At 51.3% G+C, this 15,582-nt stretch overlaps 1 pseudogene; it reads right to left on the bottom strand.

Moving 5' to 3' along the window:
• LOC144948134 (receptor-type tyrosine-protein phosphatase beta-like) overlaps positions 1 to 15,582 on the bottom strand; it is a 96,414-nt pseudogene that overhangs the window by 60,057 nt on the left and 20,775 nt on the right.

The raw sequence follows: 15,582 nt of genomic DNA, 5'->3' as shown, positions 1-15,582 counted from the left end.
GTTGGTTGGACACGCTGCAGGAGTTTTCCTTCCAAATTCAACATCGGAAGGGAGTGAGCCATGCGAACGCTGACGCACTTTCCAGATTACCAGGGCGCGCCCCTTGTAAATGTGCGTCGGGGACGCATAGGTGTTCGCCGATTCTCAACCCCTCTCAGCCGCTCACGTTGGCCGTCGGGAAGTCGGATACTCCGATGGAACCGGGACCGACTGATGGGGTTTTGAATCTGCCGCGGTCTGTCTGGATTCGGGAACAGATGATGGACGAGTCGTTGTTGTCCATGCGGAAGCGGTCTATGAGGGACAAGGGGAGTCCGAGTTCGGCTGTGGGGCCGCGAACCGCTCTCCGAGATGGTCTGCTTATGTGGCAAGAAAGGTTCCAGGAAAGCTGGCGTGTGGTGGTACCAACGTCCTTGCGATTTGAGTTGATTAGAACTCTCCATTGTGACACACTATTGCATTTAGGGGTGCAGAAGACCTTGTTGACGTTACAACGTCATTATTTTTGGCACGGCATGGCGACAGATGTCGTAGGGCACGTGCGCGCGTGCCCTGAATGCGCCCGGCGTAAGCCGCCTAAACATCCTTACGTGCCGCCTCTCCAGTCGATTCAGGTGTCTCGAGTCAATGAATTGGTGGCACTGGACATATTGGGACCCTTCCCACCATCGGCGAGGGGAAATAAATATTTGCTGGTAGGGGTCGAGTATCTCTCCCGTTGGCCGATGGCCTGGCCGTTGCCCGATCAGTCGGCCGCGGCCATCACCGACGCCTTTTTGTTTGGGTACATTATGGACAAGGGGGCGCCGGAGAGACTCCTCACGGACCAGGGCCGAAATTTCTCTTCTAAATTGTTGGCTGAAGTGTGCGCAGGCCTTGGGACTAAGAAGATACGGACATCTCCATACCATCCGCAGACGGATGGTATGGTTGAGCGGCTGAACAGGACATTGTCTGCCATGCTTTGCCATACTGTGAGTGAGCAGCAATCGGATTGGGATCTGCACATCCCCGGAGTGCTTTCGGCGTACAGGATGACGCCCCATGCGGCTACAGGGTATTCGCCGTTTTACCTTATGTATGGTCGGGAAAACGTGCCTCCGGTGGATGTGCAATTGGGTACTGGGGTGAAGGGACCTCGTAAACCACTCCCTGAATACATTCAGGACACGGTTCGCCGGGTTACGGAGGCGCGGGAAAACGCCCGCGTGGCTACGGCCAAAGCCCAGGCCCGGAACGAGCGGTATGCTCGGCGGTCTGGGGGGGAGTGCCCCTGGAAGGTGGGAGACCTGGCCTGGCTCCATTGCCCGCAGGTGCGGCCGGGGACCTCTCCTAAATTGCACAAACCTTGGCATGGTCCTGTGCGCCTCATTGAGGTTCCCAATCCACAGTCGGCGCGTGTTCAGTTTGGTTCTCGCCGTTGGTTTGTTCATACGTCGCGGTTGAAACCATATGTTGCTCCCCTACGTGATGCGTCATCTCCCAATGTTGCCTTGCCGGGGTCTGTTGCTGCTGACTCTGACTCTTCCCCGCCTGCGTCCATTGATCTTGCTAGAGCGCCTGTCGTACCTGTTCCAGGCAGGCCGACCGTGACACCGCGGGGGAGGAGTGGGCCTGCTCGGAGGGCGCCTGCCAAGGCTGCGGGACCTTCAAGCCCGGCGACCCTTCCGACCCCGCTGCAGGCGCATTCGCCGAATATGACCAAGACTGATTCGTCAGGGACACGAGATGTCGGTGGACTTCCAATCGCAGCAGGGGAATTACCCCCTGTCATTTCTCGTGTTCCATCGCGTCCCCGTTCTACAAGTGGGCCGCCGACCGTCCGGGACGGGCCAGCGACCCGCACTCGTTCCAAATCGCTTACGTTTCGTTGATTGTATGTTGTTATTGTTCTTGTTCTTGCCGTCGTATTTATCGCATGCTTTCGTACGTTCGTCGATGTTACTTGTGTGTTGTTCTTGTTGTTATATTGCATGCTTAGTGTCCTTTAAGGGGGAAGGTCGGTTCACCGCATTACGCTTTGGTGTTGTTCAGCCGAGGTCGGCTGGGTTTTTTCTATGGGGGAGGGTGGTGTAATGCGGGCGAAAGCGACCTTCCGGATGTGACGTCACGAGGAGGCGGAGCCAGGTGACGTGGGTGAAAGGTAGGGGGTCCTTAAGCGGGTAAACCGGAAGGAGAAGGCAGTCGGGGTGTGAATGAAAAGGTGTGGGGCCACGCGGGCGTACGAGCTGAGGGGGCACCGTGAGAAGCGGGAGCCAACCCTGGGAACAGTAGGGAGCTACTGGGAGGTGTAAAGCTGCAGATAGAGATAGGCAGTAAGGTCGTGTGTGAGGAGCAGCGGAGTGGCTGCCAGGAGTCGCAGGAGCGACGAGAAGGCGAGACAGCACGAGGCCGTGAGAGCTGCAGCAGGAACAGCCAAGGGAGCTGTGTGAGAGTACAGCAGCGGAGCTGCTGTGGGGCTGCAAGAGCGACAAGAACAGCAGCGGGGCTGCTGATGTGGACTGGAGTGACATCGGAACCAGCACAGAGAGAATAAGAGAGACAGCCGTGTGGGGACGCAGTACGGACCGAATAAAGGACACTGAGCCAGATATCGTGGTCAAGTCTTTTATTACACTGGGGTCAGAAGTGAAACGGCATGTCTAAGCAAGTAAGGAAGAAAATTCCCCCGGCGCCAGCATCGGCTTCTTCGTCCGACGACGACGAATTCCCTCCGACCACGGATTTTGCTGGGGTGGTGGAGGAGAGCCCTGCTGAGGCGAGCACGGGGACGGGCGTGGAAGATGTCGGCGCGATGGCGGGTCCGTCAACAACATCGGACGCTGAGCAAAGATGGCAACAGGTGGCAGAACAACTGGAGACACTCAAGGACGTCCTGGCGCATCTGTGTCATCTCGTTACGCCAAGGACGACGATGGAACGAGAAGGTGCTCCACGGTCCGCCACGTTGCCTGCCCTGCCGCCGCCATTGGCCACGCGGCAAGAAGACGCCATCTTGCGCGCTCCGCGGCGCCAAACCGCCATCTTGGCCACGCCGCGGGCCGACGTCATTTTGAATTTACCTCCACAACAACCATCATTGGAAGACGGCGTGAAGAGGAGTCGGAGTCGCCACCTTACTACGGTTAAGGAATTCTCTATCGGGGGCGATTGGAGCGCTTTCGCCTGCCGATTTTTGGCGGCGGTTCGTTCAGCAAGATGGACCGATGCGGAGGCCTTGGAAGTGTTGCCGACTCTACTGGACGACGAATCTGTGCGATTTTTCCGTTCCATAACGGCCGATAAGAAGAAGACGTTATGTGGAGTTTTTGAGGAAATGGCCGACGCCTATGAGCCACCTGACGACGCGCATCGGCGATTCGCTCAACGACAACGAGCACCCGAAGAATCGCCCGTGGCGTTCAGGGGTGCGGTGTTGGAGCTGGCCATGGCGGCATATCCTGACACGCCACAGGATCTGCTCGAGCCCCTCATATTGGGAAAAATGCTGGAGCTGTCTCGGGATCTGGGGATCCCCATGCCTGTGTGTGGGCATGAGAAGCTCACGTCCCGGGCGGCAGCAAAGTGTCTGGACGCGCAGTTTAATCTCCGTCGCTGGAAGCAAGTGGCGGCATGGACGGGTGGGCCCGTCAAGGAAGGAGGCGCGATGGGGTGGGACCCCACAAAGGCGATCTATGTGCCGGATGAGCGGGGTCCACAGGAGCTGACGGCTGCCTCCTCTCCATGGCCGGGACGCGGAAGGCCGGGGCCGCGCGCTACGCCATCGGGACGGGGCCGCCGGGACGCAGGACCTGCGCTTCGGCGCAACGAGGCCGATTGCTTCCGCTGCGGCCGTAGGGGCCATTACGCCAGAGATTGCTGGGCCCGCTTCCCGGGTCCGCCGCAGCAGGAGCCCACAACACCGGACAAGCCGACCAAGGAACCTCCGAAACAGGCATGTCGGCACGCACCAGACACTCGGCAAGGCTTTACACCTCACCCACCACCTGTGTTGCGCGATCCTATTGTTGTTGTTAAAGAAAGGCCATCGACGGGGCCTTGTCATTCAGTTACGCAGTGGCGCAAATTGGCACGGAGAGTTGTCGCGGCCGCTACGGGTTCGTCCACTGTACCGGGGTCCATACAAGGTGTGGACGTGCGCATTTTGGTCGACTCGGGAGCGTCTGCGACTATTATATCGGATGTCATTTTCCATCTGTTGGGCATTCCGCCGGGGGCTGTGCGTCCGGTTTATGGGTCTTGCGTCGCTGCAAACGGGGGTAGTATGGGGATTGTGGGCCAGGTGGATGCTAAGATATCTATAGGGGATGTGTCGGCTTCGGGCGTGGTGTTAATATCGAGATCTTTGGCGGTTCCTTGCTTACTAGGCACGGATTTTTTGGCTAAGATGCCCATTTTGATTAAAATTAATGAGAATTGTATTGAATTGCCGGGGGGGCCGTCGAATCTCGTTTCTGCCGTCGCCCTGGGGGCGACCTGCTTCGGCCGTACAGGTGCAGGCGCTGTCCGTCGCATCTGTGGACATCCCACCTGGTTCACAGATGCTTATACCCTTGCGGTATCGGAAGCCCCTGCCCGATCGGCTAGGAGCATTAGGGGTCTTGTTGTCACCATCCGCCACGATAACAACGGGATTGGCGTTAGTTGGGGCACAGACCATCGTCCGGCCGGATCAATTACCGGTTTTACAGGTGCTTAATGCGGGGGTGGAAAACATCCGTGTTCCGGCCGGTACGGTTGTGGCACATGCCACTACGACGTTTGCGACGCACGATTGTCCGCATCGCCGAGGAGTGGTCGCTGGTGTTTCCGAGCCAAGGAGTTCGGACAATCGTTGGATCGCTACCTTATGTGACGAAAATTCTTCCCTGTCCGTGGGGCAACGTGATGCGCTGCGTAAATTGTTGCTGACGTATTCGGATGTATTCAGCTCCGACGATTTGGATTTGGGACGCACATCCTTGCTTTCCCATCACATTGAGACGGGCGACGCTGCCCCTATTCGGTTAAATTCGCATCGGATGAGTCCAGCGGAGCGAGAACACGTTCGGGGGGCGGTGGAAGACATGTTGGCTGCGGACATTATATCGCCATCTAACAGCCCATGGGGCGCTCCTGTGGTCTTGGTTAAGAAAAAGGATGGCAACTTGAGATTTTGTGTCGATTTCCGGAAATTGAATAAGATATCGGTGGCAGATGCGTACCCCCTGCCGCGTATGGACGACTCCCTTGACGCATTGTCGGGGGCTAAGTTCTTTTCCACACTGGACCTCTCTTCGGGATTTTGGCAGCTTCCCCTTGACGAGTCCTCACGGGAGAAAACCGCATTCCGTACGCCGCAGGGGTTATTTCAATTCAACTGCCTCCCAATGGGATTGAATGCGGCCCCTGCTACGTTTCAAAGATTGATGGAGCTCGTTTTGACGGGGTTGCAGTGGGAGACGTGTCTTATATATTTGGACGATATTATTGTGTTCAGCCGCACATTTGAGGAACATTTAACGCGGCTGGAGACAGTGTTCACGAGGATGCGCTCTGCCAATTTGAAATTCAAACCAAAGAAATGCCACCTACTGCAACGGTCCGTCCGTTATTTGGGGCACATTGTGAGTGCCGAGGGGGTGTCCACGGATCCGGAAAAGACGGCGTGTGTCCGGGATTGGCCGACTCCGGCCTCTGTGGGGGATGTTCGACGGTTTTTGGGATTTGCCTCGTATTACCGAAGATTTGTGCCGGGGTTTGCGACGATTGCGAGGCCCTTGCATCTCCTTACGGGTAAAGGACGGAAATTTGTTTGGGGAGAGCCGGAAGAGGCGGCCTTTCGGAGTCTGCGCGATCTATTGGCTACGGCCCCGACATTGGATTATCCCGATTTTGATCGCCCTTTCATTCTAGATACGGACGCGAGTGACACAGGTATTGGGGCGGTATTATCACAGTCTAAAGGGGGCGTAGAGCGCGTCGTGGCGTATGGTAGCCGAGTCTTGTCGCCTGCGGAAACACGCTACTGTGTCACTCGTAGAGAACTTTTGGCGGTTGTTTTTTTCCTGCGGCAATTTCGACCGTACCTTTACGGTCGTTCTTTTATTGTGCGTACGGATCATGCGGCCTTGCAATATGCACTTAAAATGGACCAGCCATCGGGACAGTGGGCACGTTGGTTGGACACGCTGCAGGAGTTTTCCTTCCAAATTCAACATCGGAAGGGAGTGCGCCATGCGAACGCTGACGCACTTTCCAGATTACCAGGGCGCGCCCCTTGTAAATGTGCGTCGGGGACGCATAGGTGTTCGCCGATTCTCAACCCCTCTCAGCCGCTCACGTTGGCCGTCGGGAAGTCGGATACTCCGATGGAACCGGGACCGACTGATGGGGTTTTGAATCTGCCGCGGTCTGTCTGGATTCGGGAACAGATGATGGACGAGTCGTTGTTGTCCATGCGGAAGCGGTCTATGAGGGACAAGGGGAGTCCGAGTTCGGCTGTGGGGCCGCGAACCGCTCTCCGAGATGGTCTGCTTATGTGGCAAGAAAGGTTCCAGGAAAGCTGGCGTGTGGTGGTACCAACGTCCTTGCGATTTGAGTTGATTAGAACTCTCCATTGTGACACACTATTGCATTTAGGGGTGCAGAAGACCTTGTTGACGTTACAACGTCATTATTTTTGGCACGGCATGGCGACAGATGTCGTAGGGCACGTGCGCGCGTGCCCTGAATGCGCCCGGCGTAAGCCGCCTAAACATCCTTACGTGCCGCCTCTCCAGTCGATTCAGGTGTCTCGAGTCAATGAATTGGTGGCACTGGACATATTGGGACCCTTCCCACCATCGGCGAGGGGAAATAAATATTTGCTGGTAGGGGTCGAGTATCTCTCCCGTTGGCCGATGGCCTGGCCGTTGCCCGATCAGTCGGCCGCGGCCATCACCGACGCCTTTTTGTTTGGGTACATTATGGACAAGGGGGCGCCGGAGAGACTCCTCACGGACCAGGGCCGAAATTTCTCTTCTAAATTGTTGGCTGAAGTGTGCGCAGGCCTTGGGACTAAGAAGATACGGACATCTCCATACCATCCGCAGACGGATGGTATGGTTGAGCGGCTGAACAGGACATTGTCTGCCATGCTTTGCCATACTGTGAGTGAGCAGCAATCGGATTGGGATCTGCACATCCCCGGAGTGCTTTCGGCGTACAGGATGACGCCCCATGCGGCTACAGGGTATTCGCCGTTTTACCTTATGTATGGTCGGGAAAACGTGCCTCCGGTGGATGTGCAATTGGGTACTGGGGTGAAGGGACCTCGTAAACCACTCCCTGAATACATTCAGGACACGGTTCGCCGGGTTACGGAGGCGCGGGAAAACGCCCGCGTGGCTACGGCCAAAGCCCAGGCCCGGAACGAGCGGTATGCTCGGCGGTCTGGGGGGGAGTGCCCCTGGAAGGTGGGAGACCTGGCCTGGCTCCATTGCCCGCAGGTGCGGCCGGGGACCTCTCCTAAATTGCACAAACCTTGGCATGGTCCTGTGCGCCTCATTGAGGTTCCCAATCCACAGTCGGCGCGTGTTCAGTTTGGTTCTCGCCGTTGGTTTGTTCATACGTCGCGGTTGAAACCATATGTTGCTCCCCTACGTGATGCGTCATCTCCCAATGTTGCCTTGCCGGGGTCTGTTGCTGCTGACTCTGACTCTTCCCCGCCTGCGTCCATTGATCTTGCTAGAGCGCCTGTCGTACCTGTTCCAGACAGGCCGACCGTGACACCGCGGGGGAGGAGTGGGCCTGCTCGGAGGGCGCCTGCCAAGGCTGCGGGACCTTCAAGCCCGGCGACCCTTCCGACCCCGCTGCAGGCGCATTCGCCGAATATGACCAAGACTGATTCGTCAGGGACACGAGATGTCGGTGGACTTCCAATCGCAGCAGGGGAATTACCCCCTGTCATTTCTCGTGTTCCATCGCGTCCCCGTTCTACAAGTGGGCCGCCGACCGTCCGGGACGGGCCGGCGACCCGCACTCGTTCCAAATCGCTTACGTTTCGTTGATTGTATGTTGTTATTGTTCTTGTTCTTGCCGTCGTATTTATCGCATGCTTTCGTACGTTCGTCGATGTTACTTGTGTGTTGTTCTTGTTGTTATATTGCATGCTTAGTGTCCTTTAAGGGGGAAGGTCGGTTCACCGCATTACGCTTTGGTGTTGTTCAGCCGAGGTCGGCTGGGTTTTTTCTATGGGGGAGGGTGGTGTAATGCGGGCGAAAGCGACCTTCCGGATGTGACGTCACGAGGAGGCGGAGCCAGGTGACGTGGGTGAAAGGTAGGGGGTCCTTAAGCGGGTAAACCGGAAGGAGAAGGCAGTCGGGGTGTGAATGAAAAGGTGTGGGGCCACGCGGGCGTACGAGCTGAGGGGGCACCGTGAGAAGCGGGAGCCAACCCTGGGAACAGTAGGGAGCTACTGGGAGGTGTAAAGCTGCAGATAGAGATAGGCAGTAAGGTCGTGTGTGAGGAGCAGCGGAGTGGCTGCCAGGAGTCGCAGGAGCGACGAGAAGGCGAGACACCACGAGGCCGTGAGAGCTGCAGCAGGAACAGCCAAGGGAGCTGTGTGAGAGTACAGCAGCGGAGCTGCTGTGGGGCTGCAAGAGCGACAAGAACAGCAGCGGGGCTGCTGATGTGGACTGGAGTGACATCGGAACCAGCACAGAGAGAATAAGAGAGACAGCCGTGTGGGGACGCAGTACGGACCGAATAAAGGACACTGAGCCAGATATCGTGGTCAAGTCTTTTATTACAAATATGCTAAATGCCTTTTGATATGCAAATTATTTTGTCAAGGCGCTCTTCCCCCTCCAACTCAGCTTAATATACGCTCCAATCCTGGTGGTGTTTCATTCAGAAGCTGTCTTTCCAACAAACCTGTTCTTCACCTGAGGACGGCTGCTTGCGTTGTGGCCGAAACGTCGTGAGAATAATTTTGTTATGTTTTATTTTTATTATTTTATTATTTCCCTTCTACGTGACTTTACCAAAAGAACCACGAAGATGCTATAGAGGAGTTGTGCACCCCTAGGTGCCACTGCTATTCAGTGGCCTCGGATGACCGCTGCAAAGTATGATCTTGTGTTTTGATTATCGTGTGCTGATCTATAAATGTGCATTGAAAAATATTGATACTCCGACTGATACTCCTGCTGTTATGGAGTGACTCATGCGGCCAGCTATGTCTGAAAAGTTTGGTAGTACATATTATGTATATCGTTTATTGTAAAATTTCAATCACAGTTCCTATGATCGCTGTTACATTGCTGTATAGCTTTATTTTGGTGATTTCGAAAAGTTTTGATCTATCCATATTTGTTTGTTGTAGTACAGAGTTAGACTGATAACTTAAATCAAAATTGTCTCATGGTTGTTATTGTTTGACTTGCATTCCACTGGGATTTTTGCACACAGCATTGGTATACGGTGCTTTGTCTGGAAGACTTTGCTGTTTTTTCCTGGATTTTTTCTGTTTGCAGGTAGTCACTTTAAGCTGATTTTGTGTTCCTGTTTTTGTTTGTTGCGGTTGCACCCGATTCAAAAGACGAATGGCTCACAGGGCTATACCAAATAAATGAAATGAAAACTGGAACTAAAGGTTATATTGAGGTGAGAGAAGAGAGGTATGGAGGGACAAGAGCATGAAACCGTCTTTAAAAAAAACAATCATTGCAATATTTGACAGGACGCCAGTGGAGTGAAAGTCGGAGTGCTGGTGTGATATGACATTTTTTTAAATGTACGGGTGAAGAGGCTTTGCAGTGGCATTCTAAATCCATCAGTAATCGTCAAATAAGGTAAAATATGTAGACCGCAAACGAGTGAATTGCAGTCGTTCTGGTGTACATTAATAATAATTGCGTGCATGGATCAAGGTCTCAGAAGCTGGTGGAGTAAGACGATGCCGTTATGCCGGTGATGTTGTGCAGGTACAGAGGTAGGAGCGGTCCTAAAGAGCAGCGGTAGTAGTTGTAATGGTGAGTACTACACTGCGCTTCGAATCCGGAGACCCAAGTTCTTTCCCGCTTACGGCCACCAGCACCAGTAACGAATATTTGAACCGGTCCACCCGCCTGCTTCGTGTGTCACAGTGCTGGCCTACATAGGTGCTGCTACTCTCTTGACAGCACATGCTCCAACAGTCTGACAATACTACAGAGAGGATCCTTGGGTCTTTGAGGTCTTACAGACCTGGGAAATGCGGTGCATGAATGAATGCTCAGGATGTAGAAGAACTTCCAACGTTGTTGAACCCTTGTTTCCCCAACGTACAGCAAGTCCCCCGCTTCACGCGGGGGGTTGCGTTCCCGACATTTGCTTTGAGCTGGGAGTAATTTTCCCACAAGGAAAAACGGTGGTGAAGGTGGGCGGGGGGGGGCATTCCAGCCCCGTAGATTATGCTTGTTTTAATTTGACAGTACGCGATTTTTACATGTTTCATTTTAAATGTGTTGTGTTTATATTAATACACTGTGTGACAGTTGTTTATTTAAATATGGGGTGTGTGAGAGAGATATCTTGACTTAAAGCTTTCGTGACTGCAGGAATTAATACTGTTTTGGTCTTTCGGTTAATGTCACGTAGATAGGTTCAAAGAAATAACGAAAAGTAACGAAAAAAAACAACGTTTCGATCACAACACAAGCGGTCGTCATCTGATGTCATCTGATGACGACCGCTTGTGTTGCGATCGAAACGTCGTAGTTTTTTTGTTATTTTTTGCCATTTTCTTTGAACTTATCTACGTGACTTTACCGAAAGACCAAAATAATATAGATAAAGAGATGGCGAGTGAAAAAGACAATGGAGTGAAATTATGCTTCGCACGCAATGATACCAAGCCAATGATTGAGGAGGAAGAGAAAGGGCACGTCCTGTACCTTGTCGTGTTCATATATAAGTAAAAATGTGTTTATATATATTTGGACGTATTGGCGGGACACCAATTGTAGCATAATGCACCGGTCCTCATAAAACAGTCCTGACGATGTCATTATTGTCAGAGCGTGTTTTTTTGCATGTTCACCACAAGTACGTGTGCGTAATGCAGACTTGATTCCTTGCAAAAGGTATACAGTGAGGGAAAAAAGTATATGATCCCCTGCTGATTTTGTACGTTTGCCCACTGACAAAGAAATGATCAGTCTATAATTTTAATGGTAGGTTTATTTGAACAGTGAGAGACAGAATAACAACAACAAAAATGCAGAAAAACGCATGTCAAAAATGTTATAAATTGATTGCATTTTAACGAGGGAAATAAGTATTTGACCCCTCTGCAAAACATGACTTAGTACTTGGTGGCAAACCCTTGTTGGCAATTACAGAGGTCAGACGTTTCTTGTAGTTGGCCACCAGGTTTGCACACATCTCAGGAGGGATTTTGTCCCACTCCTCTTTGCAGATCTTGTCCAAGTCATTAAGGTTTCGAGGCTGACGTTTGGCAACTCGAACCTTCAGCTCCCTCCACAGATTTTCTATGGAATTAAGGTCTGCAGACTGGCTAGGCCACTCCAGGACCTTAATGTGCTTCTTCTTGAACCACTCCTTTGTTGCCTTGGCCGTGTGTTTTCGGTCATTGTCATGCTGGAATACCCATCCACGACCCATTTTCAATGCCCTGGCTGAGGGAAGGAGGTTCTCACCAAAGATTTGACGGTACATGGCCCCGTCCATAGTCCCTTTGATGCGGTGAAGTTGTCCTGTCCCCTTAGCAGAAAAACACCCCCAAAGCATAATGTTTCCACCTCTATGTTTGACGGTGGGTATGGTGGTCTTGGGGTCATAGGCAACATTCCTCCTCCTCTAAACACGGCGAGTCGAGTTGATGCCAAAGAGCTCAATTTTGGTCTCATGTGACCACAACACTTTCACCCAGTTGTCCTCTGAATCATTCAGATGTTCATTGGCAAACTTTAGACGGGCATGTATATGTGCTTTCTTGAGCAGGGGGACCTTGCGGGCGCCGCAGGATTTCAGTCCTTCGCAGCGTACTGTGTTACCAACTGTTTTCTTGGTGACTATGGTCCCAGCTGCCTTGAGATCATTGACAATATCCTCCCGTGTAGTTCTTGGCTGATTCCTCACCGTTCTCATGATCATTGCAACTCCACGAGGTGAGATCTTGCATGGAGCCCCAGGCCGATGGAGATTGACAGTTCTTTTTTGTTTCTTCCATTTGCGAATAATCGCACCAACTGTTGTCACCTTCTCACCAAGCTGCTTGGCGATGGTCTTGTAGCCCATTCCAGCCTTTGTAGGTCTACAATCTTGTCCCTGACATCCTTGGAGAGCTCTTTGGTCTTGGCCATGGTGGTTTGGAATCTAAATTGATTGATTGCTTCTGTGAACAGGTGTCTTCTATACAGGTAACAATCTGAGATTAGGAGCACTCCCTTTAAGAATGTGCTCCTAATCTCAGCTCGTTACCTGTGTAAAAGACGCCTGGGAGCCAGACATCTTTCTGATTGAGAGGGGGTCATATACGTATTTCCCTCATTAAAATGCAAATCAATTTATAACATTTTTACATGCGTTTTTCTGGATTTTGTTGTTGTTATTCTGTCTCTCACTGTTCAAATAAACCTACCATTACAATTATAGACTGATCATTTCTTTGTCAGTGGGCAAACGTATAAAATCAGTAGGGGATCAAATACTGTTTTCCCTCACTGTAATCAATCTGGTGTTTCAACAGCTTAACATCTCCTGTCTTATTGCCATAAAGAGTAAAACCTATTCTGATTTGTCATAATACTGATGATGCCACTGTTTCCCCTTGAGTGAGCTGCAGGACTCTCCATCAGAAGTTGCACTCAGATTCAGCAGCGGCGTCTCTCATTCAAACGTTCGGTGGTGACACCACGAGGCGTAATCTTTTGATGCCACCGTCCGTCAAAGAAATTATTCCGAAAATTAATTGAGACACCGTCCGACCAAGTCTCTGAAGGCACAAGGAGTCTAGTCTTGCCCTTTGGAGCACAGAGCAGTCGATTGTCATCAGGCTGGGCGCTGCTATATGACAACAGACTGCGAAGCTTCGTGTTCAGCCCTGCTCACTTAACGTTCCGTCATCCCACTGCTTTGGCATCGCGAGAAGTGATTTTGACACACCACGGTTTGCGAATCGCGATAAAATAAATCATTGCGCAAAAACGTTATTTTGTTATATACCGTGCACCGCCAGTGTCCTGCCAATACGTTCATGTAAACATAAATGATTGTTACACGTCATTAAGCCCTTGCTCTTGACATTGTAATGACATTGAATTGCAGATTTGAAAATACTTACAGGTTCTATCCATGACCACATCAGATTCTTGCATCCAATACCAATTTGATGTCGTCACATATGCATAGTAGTTTGTGTCAGGAATCAGTTTGGTGAATGTGATGCTACCCGGAGACCACACAGACGAGGACTGGGTTATGTTGTTATCGTCTTCCAAGCGAGCATCGTAGTACAAACTGGAGGAAGTAACTTCCCACGAGAAGCTCATGCTTGTCATTGTCTTGTCAGTAATTGTCACATTGGCTTTGGGTGGAACTGAGAAACAGCATTAGAAAGTGGATTAGTAACATAAGCAACATGTTCACTGTTTTTTTTAAATATAGAATTATTCGGAACATTTCAATTTCCCAGTTTACATTTCGTTTTGAGAGTTCTCAACTTCGATTGGTCAACACTTGGAAAATAAACAAAAAAATCAGTGTTACATTTCCCTTTGCTTTATTTATCACGTGAATGTTTCTGGAACGTTGCTAGGCTGCAGGATGTCACGTGTCATGATAATTGATGTCATTGTTGTGCATCCTTAAAGCCAGTTTATCTTAGGGGACAAGGAAGTTCATTTTAATGTCTCAGTAGTTTTTACAGTCTGTGTAGTCCTCCCTATTCAAGTGGGGGGCCATCAGGACAGTCTTCCAATCCTGTGGAACCCGTCCAGATGTCCAGAGTGTTGTAATGATGTCATATAGGGCAGTCTGCACACAAACGCCAACCTCCCACAGCAGTTCGCTTGGGAGATCATCTCTGCCCGGTGCATTTCCTGGTCTCAGACTCTGGATCGCCTTCTGTACGTCCTCAACAGATGGCACCTCAGCCAGCCGTTCACAGGTTGTGACTACTTCTTCCAATATTTGAGGCACGGCAGTCCCAGAAGGGTCATCCCCACTTTTCCCGATTATGTTTTCTTAGCTGATGGATTTCCCCTCTCCCAAGACCTCACAAATGGTCAGAAAACCTGCAAATATGTTCCTAGGGTCAGAGATGTCATCACCATTTGTTTCCCATATTACAAACTATTGGTTTGTAATATTTTTTTAGAGAAAACTAGCATCCCACGTGCCCCTTTGGGACATAACCCCTCCCTTTCCTCCAACCAGCCAGGCAGCTAGCCAACAAACGTTTAATAATATACAGTAGTATTATATGGTACGAATGATATGGGAGTGATGCATATATGCATACACACTTGCACAGACAATTCTGTAGTGGTGATAACTACTCGCTGTTCGCAAGCTGTGAGAGAGCAGTTAGTAAACAAGGTTTTCCCGCTCAATCTAACGGTTAGGGTCAAATGGGGTGAGGTAGGATCCAAACGCCAGATTTGGAAGGACCAATCGGAGATGTCCACGAGGTGGCCGAGGATTGGTCAACCCGGCCACGAACAGGTATAAAAGCCGGAGCCCTGAGAGCTCTTGGAGTTCTGCTACACGAAGACCCAAGTTGGCTGAAGACAGCTAGGACCCTGGACCAAGCCTTCCAGCCCTTGTCAGGGCTGGGGCTCAGTGTAACCAGTGGTCAGGGGAGATAGGTCCTGGATAGGACCCTGGCTCCCAGCCTTCCCGCCCTTGTGAGGGCGAAGGTCCTGAGCGACCAGAGGTCGGGGACCCGCCGGGCCAGCGGCGGGTCAGTGTGCCTCCCCCAGGTCCCAGCCGAAGGACGCTAGGCTACCAGGACGATTAGATAGACAGCAAGTCCGAAGGCTATACCTTCGTAGAATAGGAGCGAAGAGTGAGTGTGAGCTGTGCAGGGTCAGGAGACTGTGTGTTAAGATAATAAACAGTGTGTGCCATAAAGAAGTTTAGAAGTCCGTCCTTTACAACACTACACTTCTTCTTGGTTCTTTCAGTAAAGTCACGTAGAAGGGAAGTAATAAAATAATAAAAATAAAACAATTCTCACGACGTTTTGGCCACAACGCAAGCAGCCGTCCTCAGGCGAAGAATGAGACATTATCAAGCTAGGAGCTTATATAGGTGTAGCGAGGAGGAGCGCCTTAACAAAAGAATGTGCATATGAAGAGGAATTTAGCATACCAATGGGCAATGCGTAGGAGCTGGGCGGAGGGGTTTCAAAGTCCCATTATGCCCATGCATTATGCAGGATCAACAGCACCACGGGGGGGCGCAAGGAACAGCATTAATAAACGAAAGGAATGTTAATGATATGTAGCTGCATTTACCAAACAACCATGTAGAAAACCAAAGTAAAAAACTACATAAAAAACTAAAATATAAACTGATACTTACTATACTCTACAATAAGCTGAGTTACTAACA

Source organism: Lampetra fluviatilis, chromosome 48 (genome assembly GCF_964198595.1).
Source record: "Lampetra fluviatilis chromosome 48, kcLamFluv1.1, whole genome shotgun sequence".
Taxonomy (NCBI): Eukaryota; Metazoa; Chordata; class Hyperoartia; order Petromyzontiformes; family Petromyzontidae; genus Lampetra; species Lampetra fluviatilis.
This window is presented reverse-complemented; position numbering and strand designations above follow the sequence as displayed.